Raw genomic sequence first — 15,449 nt, 5'->3', positions numbered from 1 at the left:
TCAGGCCACTGAAGACCATCAAAACAACCAGCAGGTGGATCAGGCTGCTAAGATTGAAGTGGCTCAGGTGGATCTGGACTGGCAACATAAGGGTGAGTTATTTCTAGCTTGGTTGGCCCACAACACCTCAGGCCATCAATGAAGAGAAGCATCGTGTAGATGGGCTCGTGATTGAGGGGTGGACTTGACCATGGACACTATTGCACAGGTTATCCATGAATGTGAAACGTGCTGCAGTCAAGCAAGCCAAGCGGTTAAAGCCTCTTTGGTATGGAGGATGATGGCTGAAATGTAAATATTGCGAGGCCTGGCAGATTGATTATATCACACTCCCCGAAATCCAGTAAGGCAAGCACTATGTGCTTACAGTGGTGGAAGCAGCCACCAGATGGCTGGAAACATATCCTGTGCCCCACGCCACTGCCCGGAACACTATCCTGGGCCTTGAAAAGCAAGTCCTGTGGCGACATGGCACCCCAGAAAGAATTGAGTCAGACAATGGGACTCATTTCCAAAACAACCTCCTAGACACCTGGGCCAAAGAGCATGGCATTGAGTGGTGGGTATATCACATCCCCTATCATGCACCAGCCTCTGGGAAAATCGAACAATCCAATGGACTGTTAAAGACTACACTGAGACCACTGAGGTGGTGGGACGTTCAACCATTGGGATACACATTCAGCAAAGGCCACCTGGTTAGTCAACAGTAGGGGATCTGCCAATTGAGCTGGCCCTGCCCGATCAAAACTTTTACATAGTGTAGAAGGGGATAAAGTACCTGTAGTGCACGTAAAAAATATGCTGGGGAGGACAGTCTGGGTTACTCCTGCCTCGGGCAAAGGCAAACCTATTTGTGGGGTTGCTTTTGCTCAAGGACCTGGGTGCACTTGGTGGGTGATGCAGGAGGATGGGGAAGTCTGATGTGTACCTCAAGGGGATTTGATTTTGGGTGAAAATAGCCAATGAACTGAATAGATGATGTTAATTGCTATAGAATACTGTATGTCATCACTTTTATGGTTGCTGTATGCCATATCAATGGTATTACAGTAAGAATCACTCAGATTAATGAAGAATAAACTGTGATGAAACTGAGCAGAGTGCAGTGGCGATGGAACCAGAATTGGCTTCAGCGTGCAACAGTCCAACACCGCACACCATCTCTCCTGCCCTGAAAGACTGTTAACGACAGATGGAACCCGAAGTCATGGACTAAATGAACTCAACGAACGTTTAGAGGGATGGCCCATAGACTAAGGGAATGATATCTATGTGTATATATCAAAAGACTGGAAAAGTGATGGTGATTAATTGGAATGTATTGGAAAGCGTAGGACCTGGGCATGACGTAGATGGTATAGAATAAGTGGTGGATACTGTCCTGGTTTCGTCTGGGATAGAGTTAATTTTCTTCCTAGTAGCTGGTATAGTGCTATGTTTTGGACTTGGGATGAGAATAATGTTGATAACACACGGATGTTTTAGTTCTTGCTAAGTAGTGCTTACACCAGTCAAGGACTCTTCAGCTGCCCATGCTCTGCCGGGTGCACGAGAAGCTGGGAGGGGGCACAGCCAGGACAGCTGACCCAGGCTGGCCAAAGGGCCATTCCATACCATATGACGTCATGCTCAGTTATATAAACTGGGGGGAATTGGCAGGGAGGTGGGGAATGCTGCTTGGGGACAGGCTGGGCACCGGTCAGCGGGTGATGAGCAATTGCATTGTGCATCACTTCCTCTGTATATTGTTGTTGTTGTTATCATTGCTATTAGTACTACTATTTTACTTTATTTAATTTCAATTATTGAACTGTTCCTATCTGAACCCACGAGTTTTCTCACTTTTACTCTTCGATTCTCTCCCCCATCCCACTGGGGAGGGGGGAGTGAGTGAGCAGCTGTGTGGTGCTTAGTTGCTGGCTGGGGTTAAACCACGCCAGTTTGTTAGAAACTCTAGTCAAGTAACTCTCTCTCAGTGATGTGAATTACAGCTGGTGCCTGCTGCGGGACCTCACTCCTCGTGTGGATGCTGTGGACGAAGAGTGTGCCACAGGTCAGTGGGACAGGAAAGTCCTGCAAAGGAGCACTGCTGGGGGTGGGAGGGTAAACTGGCCAGTCCTCCGGTGCCAGGCAGTGAGCCACAGAAGCGGCAGCAGCTTCTGCCGTGCCTTCCTAGAGCTGCCGGCTCTGGAAAGCCCTGGCAGCCCGGGGACTCAAATGGAGAGCCTTTCTCTTTCAGGTGCTGCTGGAGCAGCTGGCTGCAGACGAGCTGAGCTCCCTGCGGTAAAAGCCCTCTCCTCTCTTGAACTGCAGCATGTTTGGTGTTGCTGTAAAGCCCCTTCTCCTGGCCAGGTCTGACGTGGTCGTTTCCCCTGTTCCTTTGTGTCCAGAGCAAATGAGAGAGGCAATGTCTGCAACCACACCGACGTCTGACTGGGCTCTGAAAAGTGCAGGTACAGACGGACCTCGGGGCCACACAAGAAAGTCTCGTCGTGCTGGGCTTCTGCTTGGCAGTCCCCAAAGCAGGCTGTGCCGCAGACTCCGCTCTCCGAGGCAGAGGGAGGTGGGACCAAATCACGGGGCCCAGGAGCATGACTGTGGCAGAGCAGCTCCCTTGGGCTCACCCCAGTCCTGCCTTCGGGACCCTCGCTGGAGCCCCGGCCCTGCCCCTGACAGCATTTCTGCCCTCTCCCTCTCCGCTGAGCTTTCCTGGGGCATGAAAGCGTATGGCTGGGTCATCCTCTGCTATTGACGCAGCGGGGCCTTGGCTTGGGTCTGCTGCCCTTCCCGTGGGGGCTCGCTGTCTCCCAGCAGCCGCAGACCGTCTCTTTTTGCAGCTGGGAGAGACACCATCGCCGGGCACGGGGATCCCCTCCTTGCTTGGGGCACCTCCGAACGTGCGGTGCTGCAGGCAGGGCTGGCAGACAGCCTTAGAAGTCGCCTGCAGACACCAGGTCCTCCAAGCCTGGGGCCTCCTGCAGCCAGCTGCTCTCTTCTCCCTTCAGGGGCTGCCATCGACCTGCAGAGATCATCCGGCAGCTCTGCATGGCTCTGCAGAGGGTTTGGGTTCCTGTGTACTCCCCCCCTTCTGGATACCTTTGTGCAGGTACAGGAGCAGAAACTGCCAGTGCTGCTTCTCTTGCCTCTTATAAAGTTGGGGGCAAGCCCTGGGGCGTCTCCCCTCAGGCCAGCGGTATTGCTGAAGGCCACGGCACTGGTCCGGTGCCTGGTGCCTGAGGTCTCACACAGGGCTTGGCTCCCGAGAAAAGAGCAGCTGCCCTCAGAAGGGGGCTGAGCTGAGCTGAGCTGAGCTGAGCTGAGCTGAGCTGAGCTGAGCTTCTTGCCCACCATCCCTGGTCACTGCTGGGTGAAGGAGCTTCTCCTTCAGGACCGCGTTTCCCTGCCACAGCTCTGATTGTCCGCGTCCCCATGGGACAGTGGAGGGTGAAGGGAGGCTGCAGAGCTGCTGGCCAAAAAGAGGTTTCTTGAAAGCCCTGCCTCCAGTGCAGGGTATCAGATGTTTCCCACTGGTTGGCTCTTCTCCTCTCTCCTGGGCTGGGAAGAGGGCCAGGCGCTTCTGTCCGCTTCCCAACACGGCATTCATTTCAAGCACAAGCACGGCCCACAGGCGCAGTGCTGCCTGTGCTTCTGGCTGCACGGGAGCGCAGCGGGCCCCATCACGCCCTCGCCTTCATTGCTCTTGCCCTCTGCTTTCAGCCGGATGCTTCCCCAGGATACTGCTGGCCTTTCCAAGGGTCTCGGAGCGAGGTGCTAATCCGGTTGCCCACACTAATACAACCGATAGCCATCACCGTACAGCACACCTCAAAGATAACCTCTCCGCTGGGGACTGTCAGTAGTGCTCCTCGAGATTTCGTGGTCTCTGTAAGTCTCTGCCGGGCAACTGGGGGCTGGGACCTGGCCGCAGGGAAAAGCTCTAACGGGGACTTGCTGCTCTCTGCACATCTGCTGAGATCCGTGTGCTCCCAAGCATTGCCGTTCCCTGAGGGCACATTTCATGCGACGTGCAGGGTGGTGTCACCCCTCCTCAGACTTGCTCAGCACGTTTTGGCCCAGCACCTCCGGGCCCCTGAGCAACGCACAAGGAGGAGACTCAGCCCCACTGCATCCTGCACCAGACCGCATTGAAGCTGCGGGAGCTGGGTGCACGTCTAGCATGAGCGTTTCCTCGTGGTCGGGTTGAGCCTGACCTGCTCCCCTGCGCTTTATCTCCAAGGGACTGGATGAGGAAGGCAAGGATGAAACTCTGCTGGGGACATTCACGTACGCCGTGCAGAAAGAGCCGACACAGACCTTCCCTCTTGACACACCAGGAGCGACGCTGCTTTTTGCGGTGCTTGTTTTGCAGAATGGGATCCACAAAGCCTTTTGTTTTTTGAAACTTGCCATACAGAGCAGCTGGGGAAAACCAGGGTACACCTGCGTTTATCGAGTGCAGGTGCATGGGAAGATAGTGGGAACAAATGCCATTGGCCAGAGACATGGTGGAGACCTTCCCTCAATAAGAATTAAAGAGGAAAATGGAGAAACAGACCAGAGGGATGTGGTTTATTCATCTGGTGCAGAGCAATGTCGTTTCAGAGGCCTTCTCAAAGCAGACAACTTCTGCCTTTCGCAGGCTGAGGCCTTCCTCGGGCTTTCCACTTTCTCTCCGCCACAGGGATATTGGCTAACCGAGCAAATGGAGACGACGCTCCCGTAGCCTTTCCTTGCCTGAGGTCCTTGACAAAGTCCTTTGGCACGGGGGCCGCCGCCCCATCTCATCAGCTCTATTGTACTTGAAAAGCTCAATTATACACGAGAAATTCAATTTAGTGTAATCAGATTGTCTGTCCTACAGGTAGACTGCCCTCCCTATCAATACAAATACAAATGCACATCACATACTTCTCACTGTAGAAAGTAGAAAATGTCAGGTTTTGAACTACTTATATACCTGTGCAAACCATGCCTAAACAATAATACTGCATGCAGCTCTATAATATATTTAGGCAGAGGTTACTATACGCAAGTTACTCCTGGCATCCGGGATATTTATTGAACCAGTTTTTTCACGTGGGCTCATGGCTGCCATAGAACAACATTCTTCAGCTGATTCAAGTCTTGCTGCCACAGACGCTTCTTCGTCTGTGCTCTATCAGCAGCACAGACTACTGGTTCAAGGAGCTGAATACTTTCTTTTTGGGAGAGTTTTCATCTGAATCAGCTCCCTGAACAAGCTTTGCATGAACTGCTGGTGCAAGAAAGGCATTAGAGATACGTTGATGGGGTTGTGGAGGATGTGACTTAGCAGTATAAACCACCCTGGAACAATACCCGAGTCTGAAGAACTGAGATCAAACCAATTGAAAGGCTACTTTACACTTGCCTGCCAGTACCTTCCCTGAAGTTCAGTGTGCTTTGTGGTTTGCCTGTGTAGACATAACTTCAGGCTATGTTTCACAGTATGAAGTGTTGGATGGCAACACTAGTTAAAGGTATTCCTGCCCCTCTGCCATGGCCTCTTGCCCTCCCAGTCTTGCCAGCAGAGCTATTTCTGCAGCCGTGTTTCAAACTCAGTCATGGAACTGACCTGCTCTAAAGTGAAGAAGGTGCATGAACAGGTCAACCTAGTATTCATGCTGATCTTTTCTCATGTCCTAAAGGTAACTCCTACCAGTGTGGTTCTCACGTTCTCGCTTCCTCTTGACTTATCCTCTGCTGAGGATATAGCTAAAGCATATAGTTAGACAAATGCTGATGCCTAAGGCAGTGATCCTACTCTTCTTCCAATGTGCTGCTCCCATCCTTTTCTTCTGTTGGTTCTGATGCTTATTTTTCCCCTTCCTTTTCTTTTTTTTTTCAAGTTAGCTTTTTTTGCCTTCAGAAGGTGAACTCCTCAGCAGATCAAGTGAGTACCAGAGTTGGTACCACCCCTCTCATGAGCTGCGTGAGTAGGGCTAGGGCAGCTGGTCTCATCAGGCACACTTCCTGTTTTCACTGGCTACAGCTGAAACGTAGCTATTAACCCTAAAAAAAAAAAATCAGTCCCATGCTCCTTTGTTTTTATTCTGTATTTTCTTAACTTTGAAGTCTTATATTCTTAATTTTGAAGACATTTTAAAAGCCAAAGAGTTCCCAGGTTGGAAATCATGGCTTTACTTTACCTGAGGATAGGGAGTGATGGTTAAGGAAATCTATGGTTGATCTTCCTTAGGGAACCAGGTGGAGAAGGCAGTGTCTTCCTTGTTCTGTGCAAGTGTGGAACCTAAGTGATATAGTGGCTACTCAAAATGACAGGCTGTCAAGCATAGTAACAATGAAGAATATTTTATTGTAATTTTTACTTTCTGTCTTGCTGTTAAACATGTAAAAAGTTGATTAGGCAAACAAAGGACCACCAAATCTTTGAGAGAATGACATATTACATGGAAAATTAAAACATAGCCTAGATGGGGGTATTGGCTGTCTACATAGTGCCTGGACAGGTCAAAGAAACTGTCTCAGATAAAGCCTGGAGAATTGCTGTGAGATGTGCTCCTTACATTCCCATTGGCAGTCTTTGGAAGAGCACTCTTCAGAGAGGTATAAATGGAATGTGTATTTCCTCGATTTAGATTATGATGTCAAATCAAAATGAGGGGTGACCTCATCGCAGTCCACAACTTCCTCAAGGGGGGCAGCAGAGGGGGAGGTGCTGATCTCCTCTCTCTGGTGACCAGCAACAGGACACGAGGAAATGGAATGAATCTGCATCAGGGGAAGTTCAAATTGGACATTAGGAAAAGGTTCTTCACAGAGAGGGTGGTCAGTGACTGGAACAGGCTCCCCAGGGAAGTGGTCACGGCACCAAGCCTGTCAGAGTTCAGGGAGCATCTGGACAACGCTCTTAGTCACATGGTTTAGTTCTAGGTAGTCCTGTGAGGAGCAGGGATTTGGACTTCATGATCCTTATGGGTCCCTTCCAACTTGAGATATTCTATGAGTCCATGAAATATTTCAGGATCTGAAAATAAAACAGAAAAACAGCAACCAAGGCTTGGAGCTATAACTAAGGTTATGTTCAGCTTTTGGAAGAAGAAGGATGGGATTTACATTCAAATCTGATTTGAAATTACCTTTTGGTCATAACATAAACTCTTAAATTTGCTTTCCTGCTTTTTTGAAGACTCTGCAAAGTTTTGCCCTGTTGTTTCTTGAATTCGTAAAGGTTGTTTCTTGAATTCGTAAAGACCAGCTTCCTGCTTAGTAGCTTTGATCACAGTTCTTTTCTTAACATGGCTGGAAGTAGATTCTTCACTTGCATTACTTCATCAAAAAGCAAATTTTTCCTCTTTATGTAAACTCAGAGCAATCTCCCTTCATTTTATTGTCAGGCCCTTCTTTTCCAAAGGATCTACATGCTAATGACTGGTAATCTACTCCATGAATCTATTGAATTGTTGAATTCACAACCATGCATGGCAGGATCAGTGCGGCAGGAGCAGTGCTAAGAGGGCATGCAATTCCCAAAACTGCTGTTATGTAGACAAGAGAAGGATCTTAACACTTGTCATCCTCAGAGCTCACAAAGGCCATATAGGAAGAGCTTTGGCCAAAGTTAGCTGTCATGAGAGCAGGATGATCAAATTTTATCTGCTCTAAATATCTGATCAAAAAGTGAATGAGAACATATATTATTAGTGGTTAGATTGGGGCGGATTAAAATAAATAATCCTAATAAGATTCATTTTTTTTCTGAAACGTGACCAGATAGCATTGATTCTCTTGTTTACATGCAGTGCATTTGCAGGCAGAGGAGAGAAATGAAAATATAATCTGCGAAATAAGTCATTGTGGAGATGGATCTTTCCTCATTTTACCAGATGTTGGACAATATGTTAGATGTTTTAAGTGGATTGGATAGTACGCATCACACTGCAGCTCAAAAACAAGAGTACAGCCTCGGAGACAAGCCTCTATGAAACAACTACGGCAGCGTGAGGGGTGTCTGAGAGCACCGAGCAACATTGTAGGGAGCAACAGCGCCTTCAGACGTGGGTGTAGGGACATCTGCTGCCCAAAAGTGTTCCTGCAGGTCTTAGACTGCCACTTCATTCTGACCGCATTAAGGGTAACTGCGTTTCTTACCGCCAGGTATCGAGCAAGCCCTGGGTGAAGCCTGGGGAGATGTTCTGTGGTTTTGGCTGAATCCGTTAAGGATTTGTCTTAAAAAAGAACAGAGTTAAGAGTCACTGCTTTTTGAACATTATTTCACCTGTGATAGCTGTAGTGAATCGTCATTTTATGCATGCAACCTATGTTCAAGTGTTGAAAGACCCATGATTAGCTTTAGCTCTGACTGTTCTTGCTTATCCAGGTGAGAGTGACACGCAGCATTTGCCATTCATGTAGTTTTATTCCTTTTCAAGACTTTTCATACTAAATGTAATATTAGGTGAATTATACTGTTACATAATATATGCTTTGATGGACATGGATACTTTAAAGAGATTGGACACATGCCAGAGGAAACAGCATAAATTTGGAATTCCAACACCAGTATTCTGTGGTTTTTTTCCATTACTGGTAGTCTGTCGGGATTGTGGAAACATGTCATGCTAATGATGCAAAGGATACTTCTACATACATGCAGACTCTTACTTTTCAGTTCATATGCACCCCTGAAGTTAAGGATCTTACTACTCAAGGAAGTTCTCTACTGCTAGTAGACCTGACCACAGTATATTTTTTGGAAGGCATGTTGAATCTAAGTGTAACAACTCCTTATTTTCCTGAATTTCAACATAGAATCATAGAATGATTTGGATTGGAAGGGACCTTTAAAGGTGATTTAGTCCAACCTCCCCACCATGGGCAGGGATACCTTCCACTAGATCAGGCCGATCAAAGCCCCATCCAACCTGACATTGTACACTTCCAAGGATGGGGCATCCACAACTTCTCTGGACAACCTGTTCCAGTGTCTCACCACCCTCATCGTAAAAAAGTTCTTCCTTATGTCCAACCTAAACCAACCCTCTTTCAGTTTAAACGTATTGCCCCTTGTCCTGTCACTACAGGCCCTGGTAAAAAGTCTCTCTCCATCTTTCTTATAAGCCCCCTTTATATATTGAAAGGCCACAATAAGGTCTCCCCAGAGCCTTCTGAACAACCCCAACTCTCTCAGCCTTTCTTCACAGGAGAGGTGTTCCACCCCTCTGATCATTTTTGTGGCCCTCCTCTGGACTGGCTCCAACAGGTCCATGTCCTTCCTGTGCTGGATGCAGGACTCCAGGTGGGGACTCACCAGAGCAGAGGGGCAGAACCACCTCCCTCGACCTGCTGGCCATGCTTCTTGTTATGCAGCTGAGGATGCTATTGGCTTTCTGGGCTGCGAGCGCATGTTGCCAGCTAATGTCCAATTTTTCATATACCAGTATCCCCAAGTTCTTCTCCGCTCAATGCATTCACCGCCCACACTGTGCTGATATTGGGGATTTCCCCAACCCAGGTGCAAAGGCAAAAAATCAAACCCAGAAAAATTATACATCCAAATCAAAATAGCACATCTATGCTGAAACAAAGCCTGAGAAATTTTCTTAAAGGGAGCAGGCTGAGAAATTTGTGAAAAATGAGGATCAAAAAATGACAGCTGGAATACAGCCTTAGCTCACATATGCAATGCCCAAGATGTCCGAGATATGGGCAGAAATGTGTAGAGCTATTCATGTACAGATGAACACATCTGTATTTTTAGAAAAACAGTTGTTTGTCATGTTTTTGAGGAATCAAAGGAATGTAGCTCTCTGTGTGTGAGAAATTTGTTGCCAGTTGCAGCCCTGATCTAGGATATGACAGAAAAGAGTGGGTCTTGTGCAGCTGAAATTTTGTTCTGTGATGCACTGAGCAGAACTAAGGGAAAACTGTGAGTGGGAGGAAGGTAAGGAACATAGGTATCATCTCATCATATCCCCTCCCACCTAATAAATCTATGTCCAAACTTCTCTGCACAAAAAGTCTTAAAACATTCTTGATAAATCGGTGTTTGTTTTCCTGCTCGCAAACAATTAAATTCAGCCAAATCTCTGCACAGTTCCTTTGGGTTTCAGCATTTGGAGGGCATTTTGGAATTCCAGAGCAAACAGTGCCAAATTCATTATAACATTTAATGGAAAAGAAGTCTGACATTTACTATTCCCTATTTTCAGGGAACAATTTTGTCTCTAATTTCCTTCATTCGCAGGCCTTTTAGACATAATTACAGGATACTAGTTAAATAACAGTTTGCTGTGAGGTTGTGGATATGGGATGTGATAGAGGATGGACATTCCCACTGAAATCAAGAAGGTCTTCTGTGGAGACAGCTGTGTAAAATGCTTCCAGGTGCTGCTACTGGAGCTATGGAAGTTTTCCACTGCATTGCCTGAACCCCGTATCAGTGAACCCTTTGATTTGCGCAGAAAACATCTAGTCCAATATGTCTAGTTCAAACGAACACTCTGCTCTGGGTCATTTCTCTCCCTCTGTGTACTCCCCTTCTCTCCCATACACGTATTTTTAGTTCTGCTGGTCTCATTCTTCTGCTGTAACTTCTGATGACTTGGTATCATCTGTGAACAATTTGCAAGTATTTGTTTCATGTCAAGGCGTGTGAAAACAAAATCGGGAAAACAGTCTTCCTCAAAACTGACTCACTCCAGCAGCAGCCAGAATGTCCTCATGTAACTGAGGTAAGCTACTTCTGAAAACAATCACTGGCAGATAGAGTGAAAAACACTAATTAGATGGTATAATGTAAGTTTACCTGTAATGAGAGCTATATCTGTCATAAAAGTGTCTTATGACATAGAAGAGGGATTGCATTCCCCTGATAATGCTGGTAGCTTGTTGTCCTAGGAGTTCAAGTATTTCTGGAGTCAGGACACAGATTTTTGTTACCTGCCTAGAGGTGCCACAGAGAGGCTGATGTATAAATGTCATGATCTGGACAGTCATTACAATTTAATCTCATGATGTAAAGCTATTATTGGTTTGCCTTTAATAGTTAGGAAAGATGTTTATTTTCATGAAAGTAATGGTTGGAGAACATAACAGTCTCCTGATATTTTAATGGCTTGTTGAGATAAATAATCCAGAAAAGGTCATTACAGAAATTTCTGAGAGAGCTCTGCTTTCTGCTAATGTATGAGGCCTCCAAGTGTCCAAAAAGATAATGCTGTTTTCTAAATTTCTGTTGGTTCACATATCTCCCACGCATTTTCACACAGGCTCAGAAACACAGCTATGTAACCTCTGTTTTACTTACTGTATTTTCCTATTAGCTGTATTTTGAAGGATGTCTAAACAATGTGATGAGTGCTTTTTATAGGATTAAAGCAGGACTCCTTCATTACAGACTATAAATATATCTCAAAAGAAAGACTTGGAAGACAGAAATGTTTTGCAAACAACTAAAATACTGTATTTGATCATTATCAACTTGCAACTGTGTAGCCTTGTAATAAAGTATTGCCGTTGCTCATAACAGGCCATAAGCCTTGTACTGAGTTTCCAAGGCCTCAGGACTGAAGCTTGTCGGACTTGCTCTGTTTGAACATTTTTTGGTCTGCTTGCAGCTTTGCTTTGCTTCATTTAACTGTGACAGCAGTTTCTCCAGTTGACGAGTTTTCTGTGGCTAATTTATTTTTCTTTTTTATCTTTGCATGGTAAGATGGTAGTTTTAAATAGGTAATAGTAGCAAGCAGTTACACTGTGTGGAATGATATTTATGACTCTAATATGACGAGGCAATGTAGAGAAATGCAGGTCTGGTACAATACCAGAGCCTTGAGAAGTGGGGACACGGGATACAGCGTACATAGGCTGATAAGAGATGGAGCGCAGGGTTGGCACTGGAGACCTCACAGCTACAAGCAATCCACCAGTGGTCAGTTAGAGAAATGCAGACCTGGAGCTTGACACAACTGTTTTTAGGGGTAGCAAAGAAGACAAAGAAAGTATCTAATAATATATGTGGAAAGCACTGCATATAGTAAACCCAGATGTAATGTGGAGGTGCAGACTAGTGAAGAAAAAGCAAGTTGTAAAAGTGTGTTAGCATGCATACAAAAATAACTCCAGGTGGACCCTAGAGGGAGGAAGAAGAAACTGTCAGCATGAACATCGTGTTCCTCCTGGTGGAGGACTCCAGATGGTGGTGGCTCACTGTAACACCCGCCCCCTCACCTGCATGAAACCACTGACCTTGGGGTCTAGGGAAGGAGGGGAGAGGGGTGAACACAACACTGGGAGAATGGTAGAAACTAAGAAATGTGTGTGGAAAAATTTTAACTGTATTATTGTTATTGAAACTTTCCAGCATAGACATATCCTTTCTTGTTCTGTAATGATTACATCTGGATTAATAATAATTATTGAATGAGGCTGTTAAGATTTCAATTATGCTAACAATAAATTTTTTACTTTACAAATAAGGTATGTTTCATCTTTGTTGTACATAAAGTTTTGAGAATAACAAACTTGGGGTACAGACAGTAAATTTCTGTCTCAAGAACATGCATTTCCTAAGAAATGCAGAGTTTTGGGACAACCCTTGTTATGGATAAGTGTTAATTTGCCGTACTCGGCATCTGGGAGGAATAATGCATTAGACTTTTTAATAAAGCTAGGAATGACACCACAAAAGTTATATCCCTCTTTGCAAAGCATAAAACATTATTTAAATCTAAATAATCACAGCTGTACATGTCTGGTTTGTAAAAAGTCATGCATTTGCTACTTTAACTATAAGGCAAACAAAGCTAACAACATTTCACTCTACATATGTGTACCTATATCTAATTAAAAAAGAAAAAATTGCCCCTCAAATGTTTTTGATGGTATACATTTTTGAGGGAGAATTTGCAAGTATATTTTGTATGTATGCTAACCTTCATTGGATAAGTACTTGATGCCTTTTTTTTTGAACATGATTAATGGGGTATCTTGTTTAAAAAATATAACATCACAGCCTAATTCAGGTTGGGATCCAGATCTCTAGTCCAACCTGTGGCCTAAAGCAGGGTCAGACTGGGTTTCTCAGGGCTTTATCTAGTTGGGTCTTAAAAAAACCTCAAAGGGCTGAGACTACGTTGGCTTCACTGCCTGACTCCATGAGTCCTGCCACACACTTTAGTAAAGAGCCTGGCCCTGCCTTCTCAGTAACCTCTCTGTAGATGTTAGAAGGCTGCTATTAGGTACCCCGACCCCTTCTCCTCTCCAGGCTGAACAAGCGTGGTTCCCTCAGCTCTGGCAGTGCCTCTTCTCCAGCCCCTGACCATCTCGGTCACTTCCTGCTGGACCTGCTCCAACAATGTCTGACTTGTACTGGAGGGCCCGAAACTGGCCACAGTAGCCAGGAGTGGTCTAAGGAGTGCCTAATAAAGGGGGATGAATAGTTTCCCCTGATGTAGTGGCTACCCTCCTGTCAGCATAGCCGATGATGTTACTGGCCGCCTTTGCCGCCAGGGCGTGCTGTGGGTTGTGCTTAGCTTGCTGTCCACCAGTGCCTCCCAGACATTTTCAGCAGAGCTGCTACCTCGCTGGTCTGTCCCCGGCCTGTGCTGTTGGAAGTAGTTAGCGCGTCCTGGGTGCAGGACTTCGCACCTGCCTTTGTCAAATTTTCTCATGCTCCTGCTTGGCCCATTTCCCCACCTGATCCTGCTGAACTGCAGCCCTGCTCTTGGGCCTGTCCACTAAGGTCTCACGGTTTGGTGTTACCTGCAAAGTTGATGAGGGTGCACTCTGTCTCCTCTCCGGAGTTATTTACAGATAGTAAACAGGACAAGGTCCCAGGGTAGACCCTGACAAACTGCACTCATTAACAGCTTCCCAGTAGGGTACAAAACTTTAATTGCTACAGTTTGATCTTGATTGCAGCCAGTTTTTCACCCATCTAATTGTCCACTCATCCACCCAGATGACGTACAAAAATTATGTGGGAGACCATGTCAGAAGCCCTACCAAAGTCAGTATAATACTATAACTTCTTTCTCATGTAAGAAACCATTTTGCTATGAAATGGAACACTTGGGAAGCAGTTACCTGACAGTACTAAAGGAAGTCTGTATCAACCTCAAAAGTACGGATTTAGATCTCCAAGGAGAAGACATGACAAGAACTCTTTTGACAATTCAAGCCTTAACAAGCGTCTTTAAAAAATTTCTTATGCTTGAAATAATGCTGAGAAATCTGAAAGACTTTTATTGGAAAGAACGTTTGGCCTTGTTTGAGAAAAGATTTTGATAACTGATCGGCCACCATGAGGGCAACTTCAATAAGCTTGCTGAGCAAGAGTCAGAATTTTAACTTATACCTGTATGCTACATGTGTCAATAAGGCATCTGGTCTGTAAGCAGAAAAAGGTTAATTCAGAATACAATGCAAGTTGTATTAATTAAACATTGGTTACTGTGCTAAGATACGAATAATTAAGTCTGAATGAAGACAATCAAATGTCACGTTCCAAAGACCAAAATGATGGCTGCAGGAAAAATCACGTGCATGTTTTTAAATACAGAATAGCTATGTAAAACATTGTATATGAACTAATGAATCAATGACCTATTTCAGTACTACAAATCCTCCCATGATTTCCTTTTCCACTTCTGAGTATGTCACAACTATTGCACAAAACCACTAGGACAAGATTTGGACTCCAGCAAAGACAGCCAAGGGGAGGGGAAAAATCATTTATTTTACTACATAATTTTTATAGTATAAGTGCCCACTTTTGTTCTGCAGAGGCCATATGTTTTTTTTTTCCTATCCACTTCCACCCCTTCTTTGCATATCCTTTATGGAGTTCAGACAGGTTTCTAAGTAGACTTCAGCAGTGGGATTATTTTAGCAGTCCTCTGTGGAGTTTTTCTGAGCTGCTCAGTAGTGCCTGTAGAGAAGCTGAACCTCATGTTCCCTCTTTAACAGGCAGATAAATTATTTCTGCTTTTTATACATAGTGGCTTTGGAGATAAGGATTAACGATCTCTCTGACAAATCTAGTTACTTGCTGCATACTTATTTCATATAATACCTTCCATTTTCCCACAGATTTGCTTTAGGACCACTCAGATGCTGTCTACACATTTTGTGGACTTCCACCTTTCAAAAGTCTGTGAAGTGTGGAGCTTAAAATGAACAGTATGGCTTCTAGCATTTAAATGGCTTTTTGTCGCCAGGTGTTGTTTAAGACTGTGATGCTTTGGCAGACTGAGATGTTGCCCTGGGAACATTCATAAAACCCTGAATGTTTCACCCTTTCTGTCCTATTGCATTCTAGAATAAAGGTATTACTAGATTCAGTTATGGAGGTTCGCATTGCTCAGTGTAATACGATTTATGCTCATACTGAGATTTCTGTGCTAAGCCAGTGCCTTCCTGCTTAATTGCTAAGGCAATTTATTTTGTCGACCGGGCAGGTTTTGGGC

This window comes from Platalea leucorodia (genome assembly GCF_965183815.1).
Source record: "Platalea leucorodia genome assembly, chromosome: Z".
NCBI classification, from domain to species: Eukaryota; Metazoa; Chordata; class Aves; order Pelecaniformes; family Threskiornithidae; genus Platalea; species Platalea leucorodia.
Note: the sequence above shows the minus strand (reverse complement) of the source record.